The sequence below is a fragment of the Rhagoletis zephyria genome, unplaced genomic scaffold, assembly GCF_001687245.7.
Source record: "Rhagoletis zephyria isolate East Lansing unplaced genomic scaffold, Rhagoletis_zephyria_1.1 Rzeph_scaffold_03875, whole genome shotgun sequence".
NCBI classification, from domain to species: domain Eukaryota; kingdom Metazoa; phylum Arthropoda; class Insecta; order Diptera; family Tephritidae; genus Rhagoletis; species Rhagoletis zephyria.
The window spans coordinates 44,857-56,145 of NW_016160958.1; positions in this window are offsets into that span (position 1 = coordinate 44,857).

The following is an 11,289-nucleotide window of genomic DNA, read 5'->3' on the forward strand; positions in this document are numbered from 1 at the left end:
CACTAGCTCAACAACCTTGGATTGCCTCACAACGAAAAAAAACAATGCATTCACGTGAGAATTGCAATTAATGTTGAAAAATTTTTTCTATATCAATGCAGCGCACAACAGGAAGCGACAGCAGTTGTTGGTGTTGTAGTTGCAGTTAGCGAGACACTCCAATCTGCATGATGCCTTCCGCACCATGGCTTTGCATCCGTTCCGTTTGTGCAATGCCAGAGTATGTCATATTTTACAACGCCACATACCACACACACACATACAAATATTTTAAATAAATAAGTTCCGCTGTCAAGCGTATGTATACGGTGCGCAACTACATAGAATCAACAGCAACAACGCCAAGAGCAATTGCAACAATATACATACAGAGACAAGTTAAAAGTGTCGGTTACATGGCGTATACGTAACGTCTGAATAAAAGCAAATAAATAAATTTTCGTTGGTAAGTGGTGGTTAAGTGAAGTTAAAAGTGTGAGTTAATGAATGCATACATGGAGTAGTGAGTGAGTGAGTGAACGTGCGAACGAGTAAATGAGTGAGCTATTCAAGTGGAAGCGTGAAGGAGTGAATAGATGTATTGTTACCAACGTTCACACACACACACANCACGCGTAACTCACAACAAACAACATGATAAGGTACTTAACGCTAGCTGCAATTATGCAATTAGGCTCTGTTGTTTATTTTATATCAAAAACACTTAAAAGCAATTATACGCTTGCACCTATAATCACACATACATATACATATACATATACACACACACACACGCTAGGGAGTAGACCACATTGTAGGCGGTAAAAGTGCTGGAACATGCGGACGCAGACAGCTGCTATGATCCATTAACATCTGTCGCACATACACACACACGCGCGCCCGCGAAAGTCTGCATACATACACATTAACAGATGAACTCAACGCGCTCACTTGGCATTCTCTGCAAAATGAGGAATTAATATGGATTTGTAAATTATTAATGAGCGTCGAAAGCGCCTGTACGTGTGTAATTTATGCAACATGTACATTTATACCCATCCATAGAGCACATATGTATGCATATGTATAAATGGTAAGCCATGTGGAAAACCCTTTACACATAAAGCCATACATGCATACAGTTACAACAATAACACATTCATATTTACATAAATTGACAGTTGTCACTCTTCAGCTTTTGTTGTTGCCAAATAGCAGTTGGCAAGCGGAAAATATTTAGCTATGACGTGGCTGCTTAACCACTTCCGCTACTGTCGACGAGTTATTAGCTGCCAAAATGAGCTGCCAGCAGCGACAACTGACTATTTGACTGTCATCCCAACCAAGTCTGATGAATCTTTAATGAGACATCTTAAAAGTTAAAATCGTCACGAATTTCGTGCATTACAAGCCGTTTACAAGCAGAGGGTGGACGTGTGGCATAAGCCCAAAGATAGAATATTCAAAATCCGCAGCGTTAAATTAGCGGAAGGTTTGTGGTTAAGGATTTACATAAGCATGTTGAAATCGTTTACTTATTTAAGTACCAAATTACTTATTCTTACTTGAATATTTTACTTATTTATACAGCTTTTCCATAGTTATAGAGTTCCTGAAAAGGAACGTTCGGCAAAAGTACGCCCAACATTTTAATTTTTTTTTTCAAATAAGTCTAAGTTGAATAGATCTTTAATAATTCTAGAGTTACTGATAAGGAAAAAGAGAGTTCTGCGAAATTACGCTGAAAACAAAAACATTTGTTTAAAAAAAGTCTAAAAAGTAACATTTAAAAAATTATTATGAGAACTGAACTGTTCTGAGCAGCTTTTCAAAAGCGCTAAGTGTTCCTGAGAAGGAAAAAGAACATTGTGCAAAATTAATACGAAAAAAACATGTTTCTTTTTAAGTCGAAAACGTTAAATTTTTGAAAAAAAATATAAAACTAAAACTGTTCTGAATGGGTTTTCAAAGGTTCTAGAGTTCCTGAGAACGAAAAAACGTTCTGCAAAATTACGCCGAAAAAAAAATTATTAGTCTACAAAAATAAAATTTTAACGGTTGCCATGCTACAAGCTTATTTTTGCAGGACTTTCTTTTTCCTTCTCAGGAGCTCTAAAACTATTGCGGAGCTACCCAGAAAAGTTTTTTATCTTTTTCATAAAAATACCTTTTTCGACCTTTTCGAGAAAAATGTTTTTTTTTCGGGGTTATCTCAGGAACTCTAGAGCTTTTGAAGAGCTCCTCAGACCAGTTTTAATTTTAATTTTTTTCAAAAATTTAACTTATCCGACTTAAAAAAAAAAATGTTTTTTTCGGCGTGATTTTGCAGAACTATCTTTTTCCTTTTCAGTAACTCTAGAACTATTGAGGACCTACTCAGAACAGTTTTAAATTTTATTTTTTTCAAAAATTTAACTTTTTCGACTTTAGCAAAAAATGTTTTTTTCTGCGTAATTTTTGGAAAACTCTCTTTTTCCTTATCAGGAACTCTAGAACTATTGGAAAGCGGCTCAGAACAGCTTTTTTGTCTTTTTACGTCATACCGTATGCCAACTTCACAGACTTAATTTTGTCACCGTTTGTTTGGCGATTCTCCCGAACCGATTTCAAAACTTTCATTGAAAAGGTATTTTTCTGTAGATGTGGAGAGTTTTTACGGTTTCAAAATTGGTTAAAAATGTCGTTTAAATACTTCCGTATTTGTGTATATTTAGTTGTTTTTGCAACCTGTTCAATTTAAATTATTTTCGCATTTGGTTTACGTCGTATTTAAAATTAGACATTGTTAAAAAGATAAAGAAAGAAATGTTGAAAGCAAAATTTAAGATAAAAACCAAAATGAAAACAATGAGAATACATAATATGTACACATAAGAATTAGAGTAACTGAAATCGTAAGAAAATTCATTGAGATTTTTTATTTTATTTATTATTTTATATAGTTTTTTAATTATGGAATTTTTCAAGTTTTCATCACCGAAGTTAATAGTTATCGAAATTCATCGGATCATCCAAGTTTATTAAGTTCTCCTAGTATATGGTGTCAGGGACCCAGAATAATAATTATTTCATGGTGGAGTTTTAAAAAATTCATCCAAATTTTCCATAACTATTATTTTAAGACTTACATAATAGAAGTCTTTTCATAATAATTATCGTTGAGATAAATAGTTTTAAGTCTTTAAAGACTTTTATTTTGAGACTTATATTATAAAAGTCTTTTGATAATAATTATGAGTGCGAACAAACTTTGTATATAGTCCCGAACGGGACCCAACTGGGCCCGAACTACTCCCCGAACTATTCCCCACCTAATTCTGAAATGCTCCTGAACAAGTCCCGTCTCTTAGGACTTAAAAATTGTGTTCGCTCTCATAATTATAATGGAAAGACTTTTATATTATAAGTCTTAAAATAAAAGTCTTTGAAGACTTATAAATATTTATATCTCTGAAAATTATTATGATAGGACTTTTGTAATATGAGTCCTTGAATAATAATTAAAGATGACTTGAAAAATATTTATCTTAATATAATGATTATTGATTGACTTTATTCTTTTCTCTTATGATATCATGTGATGTGATGTGATGTCTCTGTATCGAGTTATTGAAATTGTTCAATGTTTATTGAGTTATCGAAATTTATCGAGACGTAGAAACTTAGTTGTCGAAGTGTCGTTATCGAGTTATAAAACATATCGGATTATCGAGAACGATCAAGTTAAAGAAATTTTGTTTTATAAGATATTTATTTAAAAATCAATATTTGACGGGTGATCAAAATTTATAGACTTATCGAAGTTTATCGGGTGAACGAAATTTATAGAGTTGCTCTTACAAATATCGATATTTATTGCTTCATCGAAATTTCTTGGTAGTTAACGAAATTTGTCGGTTTATCGAATCGAAGTGTTTGGAATTTTTAAAGAATATCGGGTATCGGAATTCTTTTAAAGCGGGCGGTGCCATGCTCATTTTCCTAAAATTTTATAATTGAAGGGGTTAGAATAATGGAAAAGTGATTTTTTTTTAAATATAAGTTTTACCCATATTTGTTTAGTTAAATATAGTGGTTATTTGGTGACAAAGATTAATCATTATTTTAATAAGTTAATTAACCTGCATTCATTTAGGCAAGAATCATTTCAAATGCATTTACCCAAAATTTACAATAAGTAATCAACTTTAACCTTAATTATCTCAAAAAAATGTCAGATCCACTTAGATCCTTTTGATTCTAACCCCTTCAATTTTCTGATTTTATGGAAAAATGCTACTTCAAGTATAAACTTTCAACAACTTGGATCCAGTATTTACAGAAATATCGAACCATTTCAACACCAACCTACCTTGCATAAAGGGCAACCTTTGTACAAAATGACATATCTAAATTTTTGCCGATGGACAAATGGACGGACAGACAGACATGGCTAAATCGACTTCTCTATTCATTCTGAGCATATTAGTATACATATATGGGTATATCTTTATCGTTTTATTTAGGCTGTTACAAACAGTCGTTATGTGAACAAATTATATAAGAATTGCAAATAGGCAAAGGGTATAAGAATTGCAAACACGTATGGTTGCACAACCAGTTGATTTTGGTATGTCAAACCTACACTAGTTTGATTAGATACATTGACATAGAGGTACGCATCTATTGTGTCCTCAACTATTCATGGTACCTGGTCCAAATCTAAAGATCCCAGATATTTGAAGAGACCTCCAGGGGTTAGCGATTGCATAAGTTCTACACTTGATCAGAGTTGGCGTAGGTACCTCTCCGATCTTATCGTAACCGCCTAGCATTCGCAAAGTAGGTGTAAAGCAGTCTCATCAGTAAACTCTCCGCAACGACATCGGTCGTTCGACTTGATCGCTAGCTTGTGCAAGTGACCTCGTAGTCTGCAGTGACCCGTCTGAAAACCTCTCTTTGAGGAGGTTGATGATTGCCCTGTACCTTTGAGATTTTATCCTCCACCGTTGATCTCTGAGTGTGTTCCTCTAATTCCTGAGATACTTGCATGTAAATTATTAAGCTATGTTTATATGATTCGCATCTGGCATTCTAATAGTTTTTGAATCAAATACTAAGTATGTAAGTAGGTACGAATGTGCATCAAATAAAATAATTTCATTGTTCATTACACTCTTGTTTGGTGTTTTATATAAATAATCCCATAATTTGGAACCTAATCACAATAACCTTAGACCCACGCCGAATACTTATCAATGATAGGAGAGAGGATGTTAAAGTATATATGTATGTACTTATAGACATACATACATATGTATAGCCTTCCGGTGCATATATAATATTGTTTAAATGTGTTTTTGTTTTTTATTATAAGTGATATGTTATTCATGAAAGAATTGCAAACATTGCCATTTGAGATAATTGAAAACACATTTTCTTAGAAAAGAGTCTATACTTTCATGTAAATTCAGTAACCACTTAATTATGTACGTACAGTAGGGTGCCCACCGAAAATGTTTTTTTTTTTTGGAAATTTCAAGATCCCACCCCCAAATTTTATTCGTTTTTATAAGAAATATAATTTCCAATCTTTGTAGATTTTTATACCCGAGCGCACTTGTGCACAAGGGTATATTAATTTTGTTCACATAACGGTTGTTTGTAACAGCCAAAACGAATCGAGATAGATATAGACAAATGTATACATAAATGNGAAACTTCTGTATTTCGAAATTGAAGGACGCTAATTTACTCAAAATTGATACACCCCGGCTTATCGTGTAGCGGAAGGTTTCGGAAGGGTGAAAAAACATATATTTAATACTTGCGCCGGGTATTTAATGTTCGGCTCCGCCCGAACTTAGACTTTCTTACTTGTTTAAAGGTAATTTAGAGGTCGCGACCTGTCGATTTAGGCCAGTAAATACAATTTTGTAGATTTATGAGTTTTTGAATGACTATTTTTGATTCGCTTTCAAAGATCGAATATGTTGTGAGAAGAGGATATATAGGCCTTTAAAATGGTAGGTATACAGTAGTCTATTGTCGGACTTGGCTTGTTGGGAATTTTTATCGGGTAAAATAAAAAAAAAAACATATTTCTCTTAATGTTTCAACCATTTGACCATCGATGTTTCCACATTTTCAAAATATCGGTCAGAAAAGTAAACATTTTTAGTTTAAATTGAATCGACTAAAGAGCAGAATCTCCCTCACATACAGGCCAAGAATAGTAGCGCTGTAATATCATATGGAATACTAATCCTTTCGATGTCATGAGCTTTATCGATGGTCTTATTTCCACCTGTGAGATCTCTGCTAAGCGTGCGTAATATTCTTCTATGAGCCTGCAACTTCAGCATTGGTCCGATGTACCATGTAAGTCCTTATACGGAAACTCAAGAGCACAGATGAGCGTTCTCAATTATAAGAAGGCCAAGAATCCTCGCTGCCCCACAGGATGGAAAGTTTTCGCGTACATTGGCTAAATGAGTCGTGTGATCTCTTGAATATAGTTCAAATGAAGCCATCGATATACCTATCGTATTCCTTTTTGGACAGATGTGGTCGAATCTTTCCTTGTCAATTCGCCAATTTTATAATTCGTCTTAATATTTATGAATTGGTTTCTTTGAGTCTTACTGCTGTAATAACGGACGCCTCGAGCAACTTCGTCAATCGGAGGTAGATGCAAGATCATGCTTACACAGCCATCTGAAAAATAAGTTCGTCTAAGATAAACAAACCCTGTGGGGTTTCTATATATTTCGGCTGCAGCGTCATCCATTGGGTCCCTTTTCTGCAGCACCTTTGCTAGTCATGAAATGAATACGAATTGTGGATTCCAATCAAATTTTATACAAAATACGGATTTTCTAAGTACCTAAACTGTAGTGGGTCCATTTTTAGCAAAGGAATTTTTCATCCTACAGGTAGTCACGCTGCGTATTTTAACGAAATCTGCTAATAAATACGACTTTTATAATAACTCAACTCCAGCGCCACCAGCGTGTTTTCTAGTAGCCTATAATAGGGCCTCCGACAATTTGACTGGGCACTATTGAGTGGTTTTTGAGCTTAGTCCGAAAAACGGAAATGGCTATCATTTTATGTATGTAATCTTCCTTATCCTGAGTTTCGCCCGAAAAAAAAATTCACTTGAACATTTTGATTCCCCTATAGTAAGAAACCAAATGCGAAAAGTGAACCGGTTCAGGGAAGATAAAACTCATGATAAGGCTGAATATGTTTCGAATGAAAAAAATCATCATGAAAATAATAAACGTTTCGAATGTGTATTAACAAAATAGGTTCATAAATATGGCTTTAATAAATAACTCAACTCCAGCACCACCTAGCGGGTCTATTTTTAGCAAACGTATTTTCCATCATGCTAGTAGATTACATTTTGAATTTAAAAGAAATCGGTTGATAAATACGATTTTTATAAATAACTCTACCCCAGCGCCACCTACCGAGTTTTCTGGTAGCCTAAAATAGGACTATGTATGCAAGGTATAACCTCTGAAATTTGACTGAAATCTATGCCGTAGTTTTTGAGTTAACTCCGAACAACGAAAACGGCTATTATTTTATATATATAGATATGAATGACTACCCTGCAGAACAAAATTATCAATTGATTAAAAACAACCAACTTCTAGCTAGCTGTTTTTCGGGAGTTCGATAAAGAACTAACTTTTAAGTCGTGCAGACGTTATCTTGACTTCGTTTTCCTTACAAGTTTCTATTGAAATATTCTCATTCAAAAATTACTTTCAATACACTCTTTTTTCTGCACTTCGCAGATTCTTTTTCGTATTCAGCACAAATAAAATAAAGCTCGTAATTTTATATTATCAGGTTTGATATTATGTCTGATCGAATTCAAATGTCAAACACAAAGAACACGTAAACAAATAAGCAAATGTGTAATTTTAAATAAAGTAAAAAATTATAAAAAATTTAAAAAAATTTGTTTATTGATAGTTTATGACCAAAAGTAGTTAGCCACAAGTTAGTTGACATCTAATGCAGAGAAAACCAGTTCCCACTATTTTGCGGCCAACGCCCTTCGTAGTTAGTTACTGCCAAAGGAAATAGTTAATAAATATTTACCACTACTCGACTCCTAGTTAGTTGATAGTTAACTATAAACTAGTTCCATTTCCTGCAGGATATTTGTTTGATACAAAATTTGTCGATCAATTATGTAAAGGCGTACATTCAACTGCATATATCTCGTAAAAATTGTACGAATAAGTATAGTATATACATAAGTATAAATACTGAAAATATTTTTTTTTTATTTTTACTTCAAACGGGTTAAGTATTATTGCCATTTATCAAAATTATTTAATTTTAAAGGTATATTTAAAGAAATGTCAAAAAATCTAAATAAACTCATTCAAGGAACAACTAACTAGAAATCTTGAAAATTTTAGCATTTAATAGGCTCTAAAGAAAAAATTTAAATAATTTGTTTTCTCCTAAGAAACGAGAAAATATCAAACGAAATTTGTACAGCATGTAAATAGCACGTACCCTGTAAATTTTAAGAAAATTAAAGGTCGCCTTTTTGAGAAAAATATTTTGTAGTTTTTTTATAAAATCGTATTATTGTTATTGTTTATCAAAATTTTTCACTTTCATTGATCAATTTAAAAACCAAAAAAAAACTGGGGACAAATAACCTTAGGAGCAACCAAAAAGCTTAAAAATTATGGAAACTACAAGGTTTACAAAAAAAAATTGCCAAAAAATTATTTTTTGACAGAATCTTAAAAAACTCATAAAAAATACTAAATTAATGCTATGAAAATTTAAAAAAACAATTGTCCATTTATTTTGCAAGCAGAAAAACATATTTTAATCTGAAGATAATTCCTGATATACCATCGGAAATGGATCCAGTAACTTTTTTTTTTTATTTTATATAAATATATTTTTATTCAATGCGAAAAACATAACGAAAACTTTAAAACCCTTTTTCTGGCAATTTTGATTTTTTGAGTTATGACGTTGTACCACCAAACGAGCGGTATATCGCTCATTTACTTCAATAGTTCAATGTTTAGTTCTATTGAGATACTGGTATGCAGCTATAAAATTTTTACACAACATAGAAAACGATGTAGCGGTAATTTCTGTATACTCAACTCAAAATTTATATATTTTTTGATTATGACACTATTGAATCAAATGAGCGATAAATGTTTAAAACCACTTCTTTTATTTTCGTTTTCCTTCCATCACAACATCGCGAAATCAATAGCAAAGCACATTATTTATTAATGAAAAACTCGGAAACAGCTCTCGAAAAATAAATCTAAAGAAATTTCGCCCAAATTCTAATTTTTCACATTTTTATTCTTATTCATTAAATAATCCAACAAAACAGACACCAAAAATAAATGCATTCAACCGCGTGCTACATAAACACACTTATTATAGTTCAAGTTGTATTGCGAACCAGCAGGACATTCACCATGAATGGGACGTTCAGCCAGGCAGAGTTTATTGCCGGAATCCCATTTGAAATTGGCCGGACAGCTTTGACCCATAACGGCGAAAATCATGGCAATGCAGAGAGCGAGAAAGAACAGCACTTTCATGGTGAACTGGCAAAGAAGCAGAAAAAAAATAAAATAAAGATTTAAAGTGATATCAATAAAAAGGATTACAACAGATTTTGAATTTTATTTTTTTTATTAATTTTTTTCTACGTTTTTCAATGTGCAAACGCGTAAAATACTTGTCTGTATATTTTTTAGCACTCACTTTATTTTTTGTATTTTTCTGTTTGCTTGTCAAGTTTAAAGCTTATACTGAATCAGATTCACTAATCTGCAGCTAATTTATAGATTCAAATATTATTTGTGTGTAGCCAAATGTGGCGGCGGCGCTGGATGCTGTTGGTTGGCTTATCAACTGACCTCTCCGGCGTTGAGGACACCCCTACTACCTATGTACATACATATGTACATATGTATTAGACTAGAAAAACCTAGTTTCAACAATTGTTTATTATTAATCATTTTTTTTGTAGTGGCTGCTTGTGTAGTTTTAATATTTTAGGTGATTACTAGTAGCAGCAGATATGAACCGAATAACAGAGGCACACATACGCATATATGTATATTTACATATGCATCTATATATGTATGTATAATTGTATGTGCACTTGCAAATGTATGTAAATACGTGCTTGTATACATTGTTAATAATTACAACAAATATTTGTCATTTTGTAATGTTTCGCGAAACGCAGCTTAGTAAATATTGACTATTTTATTATCGCTTATTCTTTTACGAAAGTGAGTTTGTCTGATATTTTTAATACATACTAAGCATTACTCTTACGATTTTACAAATCAATTCTGGCAATTGTCTTTCAACTCACCACTTTTGTCTTTCGTAAGACAATTGTCAATTCTGGCAACTATTGTGAAAGCTTTTTACTGTCTTTCGAAAGACTAATTGAAAAATATGCTAATGGGGAGCTCTTAACGCTATGTCTTTTACCAAAAATAAGGTTTTTACAAATTGAATGAAATTTAAAAAACATACATATATGTATATTGTTCTTTTTAAAAAATAATAAGTAAAAACTAAAAGATAATTAAATAAAAAAAAAAAAAAACAAATTAAAAAAGTTATAAAAAATAAAAATAAAATTTAATTTAATTATATAAAAAACAATTTTTTTCTTAAAACAATAAAATCTAAAAATTTTTTTAGAAAAGGAAAACATTAAATAAAACAAGTAAATAAATATAAGTTCTGGCGCCCGTACTAAATATCGTATTTTCAACTTTCAGTAAACTGCATGATAAACAAGAGTATTTTTCCCGATGTCAAACAGTTTTGATAATAAGCTGCGATAATATGCTATGATATATTGAAATAATTGGAGCAAGTTTGGTTGAAATCGATAAGGCGGTTATCGGTCTATACTTATGTATGTAGTCGTAAGTGTGTGGTGCAATGCCTATTTCACAAAAATCTATAATCTTGTGTCTTGTTAAGAGATTGTTGTAAGTTGGCGTCTTTAGTTATTGAGAAACTGGAATTTTTGTATTTCTGAAACTTACCGTTATAATACCGATTTCAAAAATTTTCAACATATTGCTTTTTTGCGCCAAGGTTGATAAATGTGCCGAGTTTGGTAGAAATTGATGACCCACTTACCGAGATACGCATATGTACATATGTAGGCGTAAGTAGGCGGTGCCACGCCCATTTTCCAAAAATTTCCTAAAGTATCATTTTCTGCTGAGAGATCATTTTATATAGCGATTTTGAGTAAATTAGCTTAAATAGTTACTA